The 18,642-nt window shown below is 48.2% G+C and overlaps 1 protein-coding gene and 1 long non-coding RNA gene across 14 annotated transcripts in view; both read left to right on the forward strand.

The window, feature by feature from the left end:
* MSI2 (musashi RNA binding protein 2) overlaps positions 1–18,642 on the forward strand; it is a 389,103-nt gene that overhangs the window by 33,609 nt on the left and 336,852 nt on the right. The window lies entirely within an intron of this gene.
* LOC137212291 (uncharacterized) lies at positions 11,087–13,411 on the forward strand. Its single transcript, XR_010937430.1, has 2 exons — positions 11,087–12,233; positions 13,063–13,411. It is a non-coding gene; the product is annotated as an uncharacterized lncRNA (long non-coding RNA).

Raw genomic sequence — 18,642 nt, forward strand, 5'->3', positions numbered from 1 at the left:
GGGGTTGGGAGAATGCTGTGATGGAGGCAGAGGCAGGAGGACACAGGAGGGGATGGATCCCTGGAGGAGGTGCATTTGTGGGGACTGGGTTGGGGGCTGGGAAGGTCCTCGGGTGTACCATGAGTACAGGACAGAGCGGTGGGGCAGCGGTCTCGGGGGAAGGGGCTGGAGGGCGGGGTCAGGGTTTGGGTGGGAGAAGAGGCTGGACAGGTGGTTTGGTGGCAAGAACAGGAAAGATTCTGCGTTTGAAGCCAAGATATGCCTTGCTGTGGCCTGTACCCGAAGCCAGTCTGGAGTCATGCAGGCTTTGTAAGCAACGGCAGGACCAAATTCATCTTTTAGAAAGAAAATTCTCAGCAGTGTTGTGGGGTTTGAGGGAGGCCACTTAGTTAAGAGAACAGGGCCTGGACAAGAGCAGAAGCCGAGTGAGTATGGAAAGGTGGCAGTGAGAGTTAACTGCCCCCCTTGCCCCCGTGCCTTAGGCCTGGTGACTCCAGGGGAGTGGGCGGGGGCGGGGGTATTTGGAGAGATGGTGAGTCAGTGCTGAGCCAGTACTGGTGTAAGAACCCCCCTGGCATCTCCAGCTGCTGGGACTGTAACCAGGTCCTCGAGGTAGGCCATGTGGGGAGGCGGCTCCACGTTGCCCTTGGGAGCATTTGGGGCCAGGAATGATGGAAGAGTTTCTACAGCGTTTCTGTCAATTGCCTTTAGGAGCTTAAGATTTTAGGGAGGTGAAGGAGACGCATGCTCTACTCTGAGAAAGGACCCTCCTTATTGTAGGTGTACCCCACTTTAAGAAAATCCATTTGCTTACGGAACGAGCTAGGTCAAGGAGAGAGTCCATTCCCAGTACCAAAGGTTCCAGAATCAGAGCCTTTTAAGTAAAGAGCTAATCTTTTGAACCATAATGTAAGATTTTATTTTCTTGGTAGAGGGCCTCGATTGCAAAACTCAGGACACTTGAACAATTTACTGCTTGGGCCAAGGTTAATAAAAAAAAAGTCCATCTACTTGGTTGGCAGTGTTGAGCTCCTGTGGTTTTCAGAGGTGAATCAGTGGTGCTCCGGGTGAATCAGGAGTGGTGTTTGCTTCAGAGCCTGGGGTGGCAGGTCAGGCTGGGGAGAGGGAGACCCAGGGCCCTGACCATTGGAAGGACCTTCACACGACATGTCCTGCTTCCAGCTTGGAGTACGGAGCCACTGGAGGGGTATGTGTGGAGCTCTGGGAAGCTCCTGGCCTGCGTAGGGAAGAGGGGGTGCTGGTGGGCTGAGGCCTGCTGTGAGCTCCTGGGCAGTGAGAGGCCCCCCCCCCCCCACCAAACAGGGACAGTGCTCGGTGGTACCTTGCCATGACGTGATTATTTGCACAATTAGTAAAGGCTCAAGTATCTGATCATGATTTTTTCCTGGATGTACAGCACATCCTCTGAATATACAATCAGTGCTTCTATTTTTTTTTTAAGGAATATAGGATATTAGATGTAGATGCATAGTTGATGCATGTTCACTTTCTCTAAGGATTATTCAGAGAAACTGGAAAAAGTTCTTTTGTCTCTCTCAAGTGTGTTTGTACATCTCTGATTCTGCCTCTCCCCAGTGGTGTGGGATAGGGGGTAGACGGGCCCTACAGATGACCCTAATGAAGGCTTCCTGAGGCAGACTTGTTTCTTTTCTTTTTTTTTTAGTTGAAGTAGAGTTGATTTACGATGTTGTGTTAATTTCTGCTGTACAGCAAAGCGACTCATTTATATGTATACATACATTCTTATTTATATTCTTTTCCATTATGGTTTATTCCAGGACATTGAATATAGTTCCCTGTGCTATACAGTAGGACCTTGTTGTCCATCCGTTCCATATGTAACAGTTTGCACCTACTAACCCCAAACTCCCAGTCTACCCTTCCCCCACCCCTCTCCTTGGCAGCCACAGGTCTGTTCTCTATGTCTGTGAGTCTCTTTCTCCTTCATAGATAGGTTCATTTGTGTCCTATTTTAGGTTCCACATATAAGTGATATCACATATTTGTCTTTCTCTGTCTGACTTACTTCACTTAGTATGATAATCTCTAGGTCCATCCATGTTGCTACAAATGGCATTATCTTGTTCTTCTTTATGGCTGAATAGCATTCCATTGTACATATGTACCGCATCTTCTTTATCCAGTCATCTGTTGATGGACATTTAGGTGGTTTCCATGTCTTGGCTATTGTGAATAGTGCTGCTACGAACATAGTGGTGTGCACGTATCTTTTTGAATTAAAGTTTTCTCTGGATATATGCCCAGGAGTGGGGTTGCTGGATCATATAATAACTCTGTTTTTAGTTTTTTGAGGAACCTCCATACTGTTTTCCATAATGGCTGCACCAAGTTGTATTCCCACCAACAGGTTGGAGGATTCCCTTTTCTCCACACCCTCTCCAGTATAAATCGTACCAATGTTTTCTTAGGTCAGTCTCCCAAGGCAATAGAAATAAAAACAAAAATGAACAAATGGGACCTAATCAAACTTACAAGCTTTGGCACAGCGAAGGAAGCCATAAACAAAACGAAAAGACAACCTACGGAACGGGAGAAAATATTTGCAAATGATGCAACGGACAGGGGCTTAATTTCCAAAATATACAAACAGCTCATACAACCCAGTTGAAAAATGGGCAGAAGACCTAAATAGACATTTCTTCAAAGAAGACATGCAGGTGGCCAATAGGCACATGAAAAGATGCTCAACATCGCTAATTATTGGAGAAATGCACATCAAAACTACAATGAGGTATCACCTCACATCAGTCAGAATGGCCATCGTTCAAAAGTCTACAAATAACAAATGCGGGAGACAGACTTGTTTCTTTTTTGATGGATAGAATGAATCCCAGACTTGGGAGCATCCAGCTCTAACCGGCACCAGATCGAATGAATATGACCTTTTTATTCCAATGAGGGGGGAAGAGATCGCCGCCTCCTTTCTCGTAAATCTTGCCTGGTTGTTTGCTCCGGTACAGCCCTCCAGTTGGGTGCTGCTTGGGCATCTGGCTTTGAGTTTTAAGTACTGGCAGGTGCAGGGGGCCGTGGCAGATGAGTGAGCTGAGGCGTGGCCCTGTTGGGGTGGGTTGTGGGCAAAGGCGCAGTTGAGTCTGTCCTCGGACAGCTGGGCTCTCCTGCTGGCATCCTTGAGTTTGCCACACAAAGACCAGCTCCAGGGGACTTGTTGCCCTGGGGAAGTGAGCTGGATTGGTAAAAATCTCAGTGTGCTGCCAGCTGCAGGACGGGCGTGGCCCTCCTTCCCTGCCTCTCGCACACCCCTTCAAGACGGGCCGTCTCGTCTTTGAACCATCCGACGATGGCCACAAGTCAGTTGATCCCTTCTTTGTGCTCCTGAAGGACTTGGCAACTTGGCTAACAAGGAGACAGTTGTTAGTTCATTTCTTCATTCATTATTCATGCAGCGGGTGGTAATTAGCATTTAGTAATGTGGTTCTGGGGGTAGCTGAGTTGTGTTCATTCATTGAACAAACATTTGTTGATCCCCTGCTCTGGGCTGGGTGCAGGGCATAGTGCTGGGGTTACAGAGATGAGGAAGGGGCCAATTGGCCCTTGAGTTGCAGTCTGTTTGGGAAGGCAGGTCGTCAGCAGGTGCAGGTGCTAAATCAACAGGTGAAGGATGCTGAAGGTGGTACGGGACCTGCGAGGGGGGAGTAGCGGGAGCGTTGGGAAGGCTTCACAGAGGAAGGACATTGGACTTGGGCCTTGAAGGGTCAGCAGGAAGGAATTGGGGTGTGTTCACCCTCCAGGACCAACAGGCTTCTTGGCATTTCGTTTCCCATGATGGATGCTCACGTGCCTTTCTGTCTCTCCTTCTCTCCGCGAGCCTCTGTCACTCAGGAATGAATCCGGTGGTCCTGCTGCCGTGCGTGCTTAGTGTGGTGGCTCATGGGGGGAGGCGGGGGAGAGGGAAGAGTGCTGGAGAGTCATGCAGGTTCCCTGTGGCTGAAAAGAGAGCAAACTTCAAAGCCTAGGGCATATCAAAGATGCAGCGTGTCACGCCCATGGAGCACTTTACACAAATAACAGCCCAGTTTCTGGCTCTGCCACAAAAAGCTGGTCTGCTTTGGGGACATTTTTTTTTTTTTTCTATTCCAAGCAGGATAGGTGGAGAAGCATCCATTCGGAGCAGGGGGCTGGGTTGGTATTAAGATGGTGGGGTGTGTTCTTGGTGCCTTTTTCTCCTTTTCAAACTCTGTTTTTCTTTGTTCTAGCCAGTGTTTTATTACTGATAGGAATCACTGAGGGGCTTGGAGGGAGAGAGGAAAGGGTTTCTGTATAAACAGCTGTCTTGCTGATTCAATCTACAAAGTGGATTTTATAGCTGAAGTATTTGTTCTTGCTTTAAAATGCCAAAACAGCACCGTCATTTCCTCAGCTAAAAGAAGGGTCTTTGAGAATATGGGGCCTTCTCCCGTCACAGACTTCTGTTACGGGGAGGGAATTCCAGAGAACTTTGTTGAACCAGTCGTTTTTTTATAGTCTCACGCTCAAGGAGAAAATTTTTCTTCGCAGAGTGTGAGTTACTGGTTCAGGTACCTTCCTCTTTCTGCCGTACCACAAATTCTGGTTAAAAAAAAAAAATTAAAAAAAATAATCCTCTCTGGTCATCACAGCTGACTACCTGCTTAATGTTCATGTGTAGAGATTTCATATTCTCTTTTATGCAAGATTTCACCCTTGCATGATCCGAGGTAGTTGGTTGCCCTGAGATTATTAATAAATTGAGTTGGTTAATGGGATGTGACTCAGAACATATATTTAAAAACAAGTTGGAATAAAAAATAGGTCTTTTACAAAATTAATTTTTTGTTAGGCTCCTCTCTTGAGCCTTTTTGTTTGAAGCCAACTTGCTTTGTAATGTTCATATATGCCCGATTGCAATTAACATAAATTACTTTTAAATACCAGTTAGTTGCCGCCGTGGAGAGAGGCCAGGGTTGTGGCTGCTTATGGAGGGTTAAAGAGGTTTGGTCATTGTCTGGGTTTTTATCTCGCTGTGGATCAAATTCTGTTCCCTTTGGAGGCTGGCAGATCTGTCAAAGATCGCTTTCTTTGATGGTGAGGAGAAGGACGAAGTCTTTGCCCTGAGTGCCAGCACATTTTCTTAGCAAGAGAGAATAAATAATCATAAAATGTTCGCTTGTTTAAAAGCAAGTTATATTAAATGCAGTGTGGTATCCTAGATTGGATCCTGGAAGAGAAAAAGGACATTAGTGGAAAAACAAGTGAAGTCTAAAAAAAGTCTGTGGTTAATAGTGTGAAATTAATGTTAATTTCTTAGTATGATAAATGTATTATGGTTCATGTAAGGTACTAATATTAGAAGCAGCTGGGTGAAGGGTATAGGGGAACTCTGTAAACTCTCTTTGCGTCTCTTAGAGTCATTCTAAAATTATTTTAGAGTACATTTTTTTCAGAAGGTGTCTTTGGGCTCTTCCTTTTGGCTTGGTTGAGATTATATTTCGCTTCTGTGCACTCAAAATGATCCACTTATAGGGAGGGCAGATTATTCCATACGGCTTTGGAAACTGGGAAACTAAGACCTGAGAGAGTCCAGGGAGGTTGTCACTCCTGGCTTGGCCCCCTTTTCACGCCATCCCTCTGTTCCCTTCTCCGCCCATCGCCGTAGCAACTCCCTCTCTGCCTGCACACCCTTCTGCAAACTTGCGGCCAGCTGATCTCTGCTTCTAATTCCTTTGGCGTTCACTGCGCGAGTTGGGCGGCTGGCATCTTGTGATATCCTGTCCTTCTCCTGGAAGGAGCCGGTAACTGGATTTTTTATGCTGTCTTGTTCACTCTCATTCTGTGTGTCAACTTCTGCTTCCGCAGTCAAAATGGAAGCTTCCTGAGAGTTGGAATTTTGTCTGGCTTGCTTTCTTTTAAAATTTATTTTTAAAAACTCCCTATTACGTAAATAATGCATGCTCATAATAAAAAATTAAACGTTAGAGAATTCATCGCATCCAAAGTAAAGGTACCTATATAGGGCTGCCTGTCCTCCACTACTACAGTTAATGAATTGGAATATATTCTTCCATGTGTTTTCTGTGTGTACTAAAAATACATATTATGATTTACAAATAAGAGATCCTTTTATACGTATAATTTTGCAGCCTGCTTTTTTCAGTTCACCAAATCCCTTTTTGTGGTTAGGCACATGGGCGACTGTGTCTCTGTCTTTTTTGTATACTCTTATATTGACCAGCACGTTGCTAGGTGCACTGTAAACATGCGGTAGGTAGGCGTTGTTATTATTATTGTTTTGTTTATATTATTGTATCAGGTGACTTGATTCAGAAGACAGTAAATGTGTGCTCAGATGAGGAGAGAAGATGCAGGTAGAGGCAGGGGTGGTTTACGATACAGCTTTGACTTTGCTGTGAGAAAGACTTTATCTACTTAATACGTGGGGTCAGCTTCCTTGAACAGCGTTAGCATTTCAGGAGCTAGGACTGTGACATGGTAGGAGAGTGAATCCGGAGAGGGAAGACTAGAGACCGAACCCTGGATCACTTGGCTCGGGTGGAAGCAGGGATGGCAGCATAGGGATGGATTCTTGAGAGTCCGAGGAGATGACTTGACCAAGGTGGTGTGTGAATCAGCTGGACCAGATGGGTGGAGGGTAGGGGGTGGCGCTGTGGTGGAGGAAGGGGCAGTTGGCTCAGGGGCAGGACAACATCTGGTCACCAGTAGCTTTGGGGACTTCTTGGAACGGAGGGGACAGTAGTGATACAGAGAAAATTTCGCTAGATTGAAGGGTGAATCGAGCAGGAAAGGACTAGGAATTTGTCCGTGTTAAGAGGATGAGCCGTGTTTCTTGTTGAAGGAACCCATTCCACTGCTAATGCTCCAGAGGGAGGCTCTGCGTGCTGCCTGTGAGCTCTGTCTCTGACCTCTTGGGTCCTAGGAAGTCTCAGGAAGCTCTGTTTCTTCTCTGGAAGAGGCATGGCAGTGCAGAGTACGCAGGACTGGGAGCTTCCTTCTTTGGAGAAACATCCCAGAAGCATTGTCTGTGCTGGTACAACCCCAGTTAGCATGTGCTGTGAGTGCAGAGATTTTTTGTAGAGTAGATTTTGCTTTGCAGTCTGAATAGATTCATTTCCCTTTTGGTTTTGTGTCTCCTTGATAGAATTTTGACTTGGCTCAAGGGAAAAGGGTGGTAGTCAGTGCTGGGAGCCCTTAACACGTAGATTCCTTTAGAGGGGACGAGAGGTCCCAGAGGAAAAAAACGGTGGTACGGAGGGGAGAGGTCTTGAGTCGAGTTTATTTTTCCCCCACGTGTAGAATATTGCATAGGTACAAAAACACGTGCCGTGCACGAGTCAGGGATGAACACCAACAAAACAGTAACCTACGTAGTCACCACATGGCTGCGAAGTGGAATGTTGTTCCCAGCCCCCTTCACAGGCCTGTGTGTTTCTCCCTAGTTTGAAGCGCGGACCCACCCACCACATGAGGTTTGCTTCTTTCCACCCTTGAAGAATACTTTGTGGCGTTTAGCTTGCTGTCCGCATGGGCTGCCCCATCGATGCCTTTTAGCTGCTGTGCGCTGAGACCACAGTTGGTCTCTTCTCCGTTCAGTGGACATTGGAGTTCCCGATTTGTCTGCTCAGACAGTGTTGCTGTGAATATCCTCGTGCGTCCCTCCTGGTGTACGCATGGGAGAGTTCATAAGAATGTGCACCCAGAAGTGGGATTGCCAAGTCACGGGGTCCGGACAACTGAGGTTTGCTAGAAGCCGTGTTTAAAGATCCCCTTCTCGCGTTATTTGTGTGGCTGGGAGTGGATAGGTAGGAGTTTCCATTGCTCCGGATTCTCACCAACAGTTGTTATTATCAGACTTTTTAACTGTTGCCAGTTTTGTGGTGGCTCATTGTGGTTTGAATCTGCATCTCCCCGGTCCATAAGGAGGTTGAAAGTCACGCTCATTTTTCTGGGAAAGGAATTCGGACACTAAAACATACTTCTCATTCAATGACACAGAAACTGTTGCTTTGGTAGGGCACGTCTTCCCTAATGCTGTTTTCCTGCCTTGGGACAGAGTCAGAGGTGTTTTTTTTTTTATGTACTGGGAGCATTCGGGGAGCATCTGTTTAGCTTGTCACACTTTCCTGGGGTTCTGTGTGTTGTGTTTGGAGAAGCCAGATGACGCGCAGTCCTGTTGACCCTTTATTTTATAAAAAGCCCTGAGATGACAGCAAGCCAGCCTCTTCCTCGTTTGATGGGAGCGTATTGTTCCTTTTGATGTAAATAGGCAGATAAATGAGAGCTCAGGCAGAGTCCCCGGGGTGTGTGGTGGCCGCAAATCCTGGGTAGGGGAGTGGCTGTGGGGAGGCGCTGGGGACAGCCCCGGGCAGACATCAGGGACGGGATTGGGCCTGGCTGGGCTCGCTCGTGAGGGAGAGGAGAGAGGGAGGAATCACACGCTTGTTTTGCAGAGAGCCCAGGGGAAAGGGGCCAGGCTGCCAGGAGTGGTCAGAGATCTGAGAAGCGTTGGGCAGGATTCTGGAGTCCAGGAGTCGGGTATTCACGGGGTGGTTCCCAAATCTGTCCTAGGAGTCCGGTCACCAGGGAGGATCCTGCATGGGCGAGGCTTCTGGGGGAGGCCAGTCTGTTTTACTACATATTCAGTTGAGTGCTTTCATGTGAAAATAGACCTTTGATGTTCTGGAAAACGAGAAAAGAAAATCTGCTTTAACACCTGGGGAAGAGAAGTTGCCTATGGGAAAAAAGTGTTCTGTTACGAAAGAATGGAATTGCACAGCTCGACATCTGCTGGGTTGGTTGTTCTAGAAACCCCATGAGGAGACTCTCAGGACAAAATACAGGCTTTCAGTCCCAAGTGAAAACATGTTTAGAGAGGCAGTGTTAAGGGGAAAGATATTGGAGGCTAACATTTTGTTTATATTTTGAATATAACTATATAAATCTTACCTGTGCTTATGGACAAGGTCTGGGGGAGAACAGGGAAAAACATTAGTTGATTTTGTTTGTATGGTGGGATAGTGTTTTAAACATTTTTGTAGTATTATTGTGTAAGAAAAATTCTTTGCTAAAAATGAGCCTGGACTTGGCAATCTGTTATTGGATCGCACCACCCTGAATGCCTGTCTGCATATTTAGTTATTGAGCTCCTGATACGATGCGCACCTTGAGGAAGTGCTTGTCTGCAAGAAGCTCACAGATTATAGGGGATCCCAGGATGTTAGTGCCCTAGGGCTAAGCTATAGTTAACTAGAGGGGTGGGTGTCATGCCGGTGGCACCTGGTCACTGTCATGGCAAGTGGGAGAGAGTGCAGGCTCTCATTGGGGGCTCCGGGAGGACCTCTCAGAGGAGGTGGTGTGGAGGCAGCTCCTGAAGGGAGGGAGGGTCTGACTAAATGGAGGGAGGAGGGAAGGCAGTCGGGAAGGAGGGGGAACTTTGTTCAAAGTGGGGAGAGGCCGTTTAAGGACTGCTGCCTCTCAGGGTAAGGGGTGATGGTTACGAGTTCACCCACAATTCCCACAGACGAGGAGTCTGACACACAGGTTAAGGCTGACCTGCTCGAATCAGAGCTACATTCCAGGGAGGCCAGGGCTGCAGATTCTGTTGCTTCTCTACGATTTAGGCGGCCTTCCCTTGATCCTAGGTCTTTATAAACAGGTAGCACGACCCATAGAGTATGTGAAAGGCTTTCTGTGAATCCTCACTTCCAACTGGAAAAGCATTTCCAGGCATCTGCTCCACCTGTATTTAAAGAGGTTATGGTGCTCCTGTCGTACGGTCTAGATACATTCGTCCATTCAACAGATGTTTATGGAAGGTCTGCTAAGTTGAGTAGAACTGACAGGGGTCCCGATCTGGCTCTCCTTCCAGCCATCCACGTGGAGGAGAGAGCAGCTTGGCACCTGCCTTCCCTGGGGGGGGGGGGGGGTGGAGGCGGGGCTGGGGCAGCAGTGGCCCCTGGGGAGACTGGATCAGGGGCCATGTGTTCCTCTGCCTGACGAGGAAGAGTTATCTCCTGCCTCTCCACCCGCAGGCCTTCTGGGGCTTGGAGTTCACTGCCACCCACAGCGGAGAACCCTTCCTGCCTGCTAATGAGAGAGAGAGAGAGTGATTCCCACTGAGAGCTGCTTGTTAAAAAGTTAGACTCCTCTGCGGTTTCACCAAACAGATGACCTTACGGTGACCGAATAACAAAACGCAGTCCTTTTTTCCTCTTTCCCTCCCCACGCTGTGGTCTCCTCAGCTGTAGGTCCTGGAGTTCTGGTCCTCAAGTGAGGATGAGGTTGGAAGATTTAAGTGGGACATGGCCATTTGTCCTTAGTGGATGGGAAGGAGGGAGATTCTGTTGACCCCTAGCGTTCTCAGGAATTGGGGGCACCTGGTAATAGCTAGATGCACATGCACCCCCTTCTTTTTGGTCTCATTACTGTTCAGATGCTCTGCTCCCAGCCTTTAAGGTCCTTTGGTGTACACTACCATGACTCACTTTATGAAAATACGGTGTAAGGATACCCCCTCATATCATATTAGGAAGCAGACTGATGGACTAAGGAATTATTTGGTTCTCAGAAGGATTCACTGGGGCTCCTTTAACTAGGGAGTCCGTCCCAGGTACATTTGTATGAGGAGTTAAGTCTTTGATAAGTAAATTTCCATAGTTTCTGAGGAACATTTTGAGCTTCTGATTCCTGCTTATTTCTTAAATCTTTCAACATTTCCTAAATCCTCAGGTTTCTTCTCTGTGTTTCCTTAACACTCCATGTACCACCCCCTCCCAAACTAGTGTTTGGTCAAACACTAGTCTAGATAATGCTGTGAAGGAATTTGTAGATAGGTTAACATTTATAATCATCTGACTTTAGGTAGAAGCAGATTGCCCTCTATAATGTGGGGTGGGTCTGATCTCATCAGTTGATGGCCATGAGAGCAAAGACTGAGGTTTCTGGAGGAAGAAGCGGTTATACCTCAGACAGCAACACAGAAAACCCTCTGTGAGTTTCCAGCCTGCTAGGCTGCCCTGTGAATTTCAGACTTGCCTGCTCCCCTAATTGTGAGCCAGCTTCTTGAAATAAATATCCCTCCCTTCGTCTCTCTCTGTGTCTCTGTAATATCATACACATCTCCTGTTGATTCTGTTTCTCTGGAGAGCCCTGACTAACCACCTGCTATCATAGTAATTGCTTGCTTAATTGTCTTTTTCTCCCTGTTGGACCACAGGCTACATGGGAGTAGGGACAGTGTCTGTCTTCTTCTCTGCTCTATTTCAAGTGCCTTCCACAGAAGGCTGACACACAGAAGATGGTCAGTAAATATATGAAGAATGAATGAAGGCATCTTTATTCACTAAGTGAATGAAGGGGTCTGTATTCATCGATTTTTGCCTTTTTGGTCAGACAGACCTGAGTTGCAGTCCTGGCTTCACTGGGATCCCAGGTTCCTTATTTGTAATGGAGGGGACGTGATATCTGTCTCCCAAGTGGTTGTAAGAACTAAATGAGATGATGTGTCTGGCATGTGGTAGTCGTAAGACAGAGTAAACCAAACGGCAACAGCCGTTACTGTTACCACCCCGCCCCCCGATCATCATCGTCACTTTCCAAGGTTGTTTCCAGGTTATGTTATTCCTAGTTATGTTATGTTATGCTATTCCTAGCACATAATAGAGGGTCATATGTGCTGGTTCCCTTCGAAGTACCAAGCTTTTTCATGTGCATTTTTTCATTAAATTTAATTTCTGTTTAAATCCTATGACACCATTTTAACTGCCCCATATTAATGATGAGGAAACTGAAGGCTAGAGCTAAATGACTTACCCAAAGTTCAATGTGTGCCTACTTAGTGTCGGGGATTCAGACTGGTACCAGACCAAGCCCAGTTCCTGTCGTCTTTGCTCTCTGGCGTGTCGCTTTGGAACGTCTGTGTTATTTTTGACCCTGGTTTTCCCCTCCCCTGTCATTTCATTACCACCAGCTTCTGCTTGGTATGGGAAGGTGTGTACTTCGCTATAGCTCCCTGGGCTCGGGTGGCCCCGGACTGGAAAGTGGGTTGTTTTTCTTACAAAAGGTCCTTTATAAGTTGGTTATTGAGAGTGAGGATTCCCATGGAAACAGCATAAAAAATAATGCTTTAGTTTTTAGGGCAGCCCATGAAGCCTGGAAGAAGGCCATCCTTTTGAGGCCCGAGTCCCCCTGAACCTCAGCTGGTATGAAGGAGGAACTGGGTTCCAGCGGGTATGGGGCGGGAGGCTGGTGGAGGAGAAATCACCACCGTCCGGTCAGCTGCAGTGCACTCTGATGGGGTGAAGATGGCCCTCAAGCTCAGGGAATTCCTCGGGCCTTGCCACAGATAAGCCCGTAGACTCCCCGGCTTTCCTTTTCTTCCTCGATGTGGCCCCCGGGGACTCAGCCTTCTCCCTTCTCCTCTGACAGCGCCACCGCCTACTCATCCCTGGGGCTTCTTCTCTAAGATGGGCGCCTTGGGAGGGTGCATCCTCCTACCTCCCTCTTCCATATTGTCCTGAGGATGAACCCCTTTTCCTAACAATAAAGCAATAGGTTTTATTGTTAGTCATCGCGGGCTCCAGTAGGAGGAAATTTCAGTGATGACAGAGGCCAGGGTACGACTGGACTCTTCTGTTGTTCCCGTGGTACCACTGAGGAAACTGAAGCTTGGAGCTGAGCTAAGTGACTTGTCCAAGGTCACTTGCTATATCGCCTGGTAGGTTCCCAAGTTGAGGGCTGCCTGTATTTTCATCACATCCTCAACTGTTAGCCTGTGTGATCCTACAGGCTCAGTCGGACTGAGAAGCCTATCGAGTCTTCTTGGGAATGTCAACCCAGGTTTTCTGTGAATTAGACAAAGCCTTTGAAAAGAAGAGTTAATGTTCTTTAATAAGTTGAAGGCACTGCACAGAGACTCTTTGAACATAAGCAAGTCTGTAGATCATCTCGTCCACTGGGCTTAACCATCGTAGGGAATTTTAGCCTCAAGTTTCAGGCTGAGGAAGTTGTAAGTGCATCTTTCTTTCCTAGGAGCTGGAAACGGTTCTGAGCAGGGCCCTCCTGTTCCTTGGATCGCGCCCACCCCCTCCACCCCCTGCCAGCTTACTCTGAAATTGCTTTGGGCTTTCTGACAGCTCATATTCCTCTCTGCCACCAGTCAGCTTCCGGGATGGGCTTGCAGAATAAGTGGCTTCAAACCTCTGTCAGCCACATGTTATCTCTACCATGGGGAAAAGTGTATAATAAAACATGCATATACGTAGGGGGGATTTGTACATGTCATGTGTATTGCATGTGTATATGTGTGTGGTATTGCAAGAAAAGTGTATGCTATAAATATTAGGAAATGTTTGCACAAATAAATGAGGATTTAGTTGCTGTGACTGGATCGTCCTTGAGGGGAATTCCTTCTCAGAAAAGCAGGTGTTGGTTCCAGATGGTCATGTGTCAGTTACCTGAGACCCGAGCTCAGAAAGGAGAATGGGAATGGGAGGCGGGGAGGCCCCGCCTGGGGGGGGTCTTGCCAGTAACAGCCAGAGCAGAGGAGAGGGAAGTCACAACTCAGTGGCAGAAGGGTTCTTGAGGCCAGAGCTAAGTGCTATTAGTATAGACTCAGGAGCAGCCTGAGATACGGGCTGTAGGTCTCTGTCCACTGGGCTTCTGCCTCTCGCCCGACAGAGGGTGGCGATGGGGGCGGAGGTGCACCCTCCGTGGAGTTGGCCCCGGGGTAGTTGGCACATGGCTCGCCAGAACGGAGCAGTAGCAGAGCACCTGGGAGTGACCTCAGGCCTGTGAACAGAGCCCAGCGGAGAGGCGGGACCTCTGTAGGCCTTGTCCTCTTGTATATGAACTACAGGAAGGGGTTGTGTTCTCCCCGCAAGTGAAGTGCTGTGGGCACTCTGCTTCTTCAGCAGGCCTCAGTGCATCCACCAGTGCAATGGGGATATTATTATTATTAATTTGGGGGGTGTATACTATTTTATTAATGTTTAAATTTCACCGTCAAACAATGAGCTCAAGTATATGCTGGCCCCTGTGTTCAGATTTTAAAAATAAAGATAAATGGACAGATAGCTTTAAGGGTGCTATGTATTTAACATTGCACAATATATTCAACAGTTAGAGAAAATCTAGGGGCTGGTATAACTATGTACCTTTATACACTTAGTAGCACAAGTATAGGGACAGTCCCTACAATTGGAGGAAAAACCCACCGTTCAGGACCGAACAGAGGTCCTTGGCAATGGGGATATTATTAATGAGTGTCCCACCCGTCCCTCTCCCCACACTGGGTGCCGTGCAGATAGAGGCCAGACAAGAGGCAGCCCCCAAACCTTTGTAGGTGGAGAGAGTCCCAGCGTCAGACAGACCTGAGTTCAGATCCATTTCGGCTTCTTAATTCCCTGGGGACCCTGGGCAAGTTGCTCGTTCCTTCCCAGCCTCAGTTTTCTTAGCAATAGACAAGGAACGTAAGTTTTTGAATGAAATGGTGACACCTGTTTGGCAGTGTTGCTCTGAGGCTTCGGTGAGTTTCTGTGTAGCATGTGTCAAACTGCTACAGTGCCCAGAACACAGTAGATGCTCAGTAAGCGGCCCTTGTTACTATTGTTAGTATTGTGGCACTGGTGGTCTGTAGGAAATCAACTGCAGGAGGGCTTTTGGTCATTGAGACCAGTTGTGGGCGTGTCTGAAGCATCATGCCTGCGGTGACCTTTGAGCAGATGATAAAGGGGTGCTGGACCCCTGAACAGCTTGGGGATGGACGTGCTTCTTTGCCAGGAGCAGGGTGCCCTGGATTTTGCAATCCTATTTTGTGAATGATAAGAGATGATAGAAGGCAGTCAGCAGCTGCACATGCAATAAGAGACTCATCACCATTCTAGAAGGTTCTAGGAGGCCCCTGAAAGGGACCTAAATACTGAGGGTTGGTGGTGAAGTGCCCTTGGCTCAAGAGAGGTGGGAAGGCAGGAGGAGAGAATTCAAGCCATCGTAGTATCTTTGATCCCTGCTTTCTCGGGAGACAAGCCACCATGCTCCCGTCTGGAGGGGCGGTGGGTGAGGTCAGGGGGCAGCAGAGCACAGTGTAGCAGTAGGGAGTCAGCTGCCCGAGGGGCCCCTGGCCTTGCTGTTGGGGGATCCTGGAGAGCACTCTGCGAGAGCACTGAACTACCCTCTCTTACAGTTTCTTGTGGCCTGAAGGCAACTTTGCAAGGAAGAAGGTGCCTTAAATCTGAAGGCTCTGTTGGGTCGTATAGCGTTTCCTGCCTACCCTCTATATGCCCTTCCCAATTTTTCTTTTTTTCAGACCACCAAGTGGAGGAAACCTGATGTGGCTACACTCGAGGGGCTCAGGGTGGGCACTGACCTCTGGATTCAAGGCCATAGGCTCCCCGGGGGCGCAGGTTGAGAAGACTCCCCCAGGGAGGCTCCTGACAAGGGATCAAATGCTGTGCTGGAGGTGCGAGGCTGGCAGCCCCGTAACCTTCAGAAGAGCAACCTCTGAAGTCTCCGGAGTAGAAATCGACCCCAAATAGAAAGTGACCCTTTATGTTTCAGGTTCCATGTAAAAAGGAAAAAAAAAAAAATTCTACGATGATACCCAGGTTGTGCTTGGAGGATACCGTAAACTTTTAGCTTGACTCTCTGCTCTTTGACCATGAAGGATTTCGGTATCTTCTATTTATATGAATTCATGGCCTTGTTTTGGACCCTCCTCTAGAACACAGGTTTCCAGGCACCATCTGAATCCCAAAGAGGGGGTAAGATTCCCCTTTGCAGATGTGAGCGTTCCTTTTCCGACGTCTCAGCCCTCCTTTTAGGGCTGCAGCGAAGTTTAACCGTAGCAGCGGGTTTGCGGAAGCGCCCAGTTACATAATGCACGTTCAGGACGTGTGACTTTCTTTGGTCTCCTTTCCCAGCATAAAACATGTCCACACCCGGGGGAGGGCTAAGCGACCATCCAAATCTGCCTTCCCTGTCTGCCCCGTGTTTAGTTACCACTACCTTTTGACAAAAGAATTACTTTCTCTTCCTGGTTTTGAATCCAGGACCTTTTGTGTATTTACTGCAAGTGTGATAAATGCTAGTCTGTAGAAACCAGCTGCCTCTTATGCCTGGGAGCGGCATTTTTAACCCCTGGCAGTTTGCATTTCAATATGGTGGATTAAAACACACACACACACACAATAAAAACAAAACCCAGCTCAAAACAGAGATCATTCTTGGCTGCCTAGAGGGAAACAAGAGTGGGGGAAGCTGCAGAGTGCCAGGGCACAGACATGCAGGAGGGCAGGGGACCTTGTTGGGAGGTGACTGCCCTCGAGGGGAGGATGGCTTTCCTTCGGTTCAACCCGGTTGACATACGTCGCCACCTCCCGTGTGCCGTGCACTGTGCGAGGTGAGCTCACACGTAGCTGGGTGTCTGGTGGGCAGGTACCTGCCGGACAGGGCACCCTGGAGGTGGAAAGGAAGACCAAAGTGCTGGGCCTGCTGGGCCACCAGGGCAACTTCTCGGACGAGGTGATACCTGGATTGGGTCTTAAAGGACGGCAGATTAGTTTCCTAGGGCTGCTGTACCGAAATACCATGGACTGGGTGGTTTAAACAGCAGAAACTTATAGTCTCGTGGATGTCTGAGATCAGGGTGTCAGTGGGGTCGTCCTTCTGACGACCGTGAGGGAAAGATCTGTTGTAGGCTTCTGTCCTTGGCTGACAGGTGATCTCTCCTCTGTGTCTGCATATTGTTTTCCCTTGGTGCGTGTACACGTGTATGTGTGTCTGTGTCCACATTTCTTCTTCTTCTTATAAGGACACTGGTCCTATTGGATTAGGGTCTACCCCGATGACTCATTTTAGTTTAATTACTTTGTTAAAGACTGCACCTCCAGATGGTTACATTTTGGGGGTGCTGGGGTTAGGTCTTCAACCTGTGACTTTGGGGAGGGACATGGTTCAGCCCATAACAGATGGTAGGAGTTTTCCAGGGAGGTGGAGTAGTTGTAGGAAAGGCTTTCCTCCCAAAAGGGCGTAGCAGGTGCATAGCTACCAAGGAGAGAAATAGCCCTGTGTATATCGGGAGCTGTATGTATTTGGGGGTATATGAGTTGGACAGCGGCACGTGGTGAAAAAGGGGAAGTAGAGAGGTCAGAGTATATGTGAATCGAGTTTGAACTTGATTCTAGAGGCTTGCAGCTCAGAGAGTCATCTCTGAACCAGTAGTTTGAGCCGGGAGCCCCTCTGGGAGGCAGGATCTCAAGCCCTACCCCAGACCTGCTCAGTCAGTACCTGCATTTCGACAAGATCCCCAGGTGATTCACGGGCACATTTAAGTTTGCAAAACACCAGATCTAGAACAGTGGTTCTCAGCCTTGGTTGCCTGCAACTCTTCCCTTCAAAATTCTCATTTACTTGGTTTGGGGTGTGGCCTGGGCTTTGTTGTTGTTTGTGTTTTTTTAATCTCCCCAAATGATTCTAATTGCAGCCAGGGTTGAGAATCACTGTTTTGGGCAGTGGGGAGCCATGGAGCGTTAAAGCAGGGCGTGGTGTGGGATAGGAGGCACAGAAATGGCTTCTGTCCTCTTTCCCAAGAGCAGATCCTAGGCCTCGGAACCAAAAGGAGCCCTGTCCACCCAGTGACTGTCCTGCTGTCGTTTGCCTGGGGCGGGTCAGAGGAGTGAAGGACAAAAGCTCCCCTGCCTACGACGGACGCCCTGACTTGAGTGTGGCTCGGTCTTCTCAAGGCCCCTCGGTGGGGACATTTGACGCCACTGCTGCCAGCATTTTTGAGTGATGGGGGTCGTGAGTGGAGATGAGCCTCTCCTGGGGGAGGTAGGGCAGGTGTGCAGGAGTTGGAGTGGAATTCCCAGCCAGGTTGTCGGGAAGCGGTATTCTTATTTCCCATCGCGCTGGAGCTTCTTGAAGGCTGGACCCACTCCTCCGAAAGGATGCTTTTCATGGCTGTTGCACGCACCAGATAAGCTCTCCAAAGCCCACTGGTGATAAAGGTGATCTACAGAAAACAAACATCAGTGAAAAAGCAAATAAACCCAAACAGCGTTTATCCCAGTTTAGCTTCGAGACGTGGATTAGGCAGGTCACGTGACCCACAACTTTCCTGCAACCCTTAGGAGACTTCTCCCGTGGAAATCTTTCTCGGCAGCTTTGCAATTTTGATTTTCAGTTAATTAGATTTGTGCTGTTTGGGAGACTCGGTTAATGCATTTCACCCCACAGAGCTAATTTGCCTCTGTCTAAATTAGGTCTTTGCTATGGCAGAGGGTGTACCCGGGATATGTGAATATAGACTCACAGGGGTATCGAGAGGCCTTTAGACAGTAAACAGGAGAGGGCTTTGAAATCGCCATTTGTCATCATCCTCATTATTATGGGATGTCTGAGGTCCTACCGAGTGGGGAGAGGTGTTCTTTGGAGAAAGGGCATCATCACGTGACTGCACAGTGGCCTTGTTAAATGCCTCTCGACATCCAACATGGGGTACTGTCAGCTTGGGGTTCTAACATTCACGAGAAGGGGTCTATTTGGAGAGTATAAAGTAGTGGATAATGCAAAGTAATACATTTACAAGCCCTAAACTCTTGAACTGAGAGGGAC

Source organism: Pseudorca crassidens, chromosome 19 (assembly GCF_039906515.1).
Source record: "Pseudorca crassidens isolate mPseCra1 chromosome 19, mPseCra1.hap1, whole genome shotgun sequence".
NCBI classification, from domain to species: Eukaryota; Metazoa; Chordata; class Mammalia; order Artiodactyla; family Delphinidae; genus Pseudorca; species Pseudorca crassidens.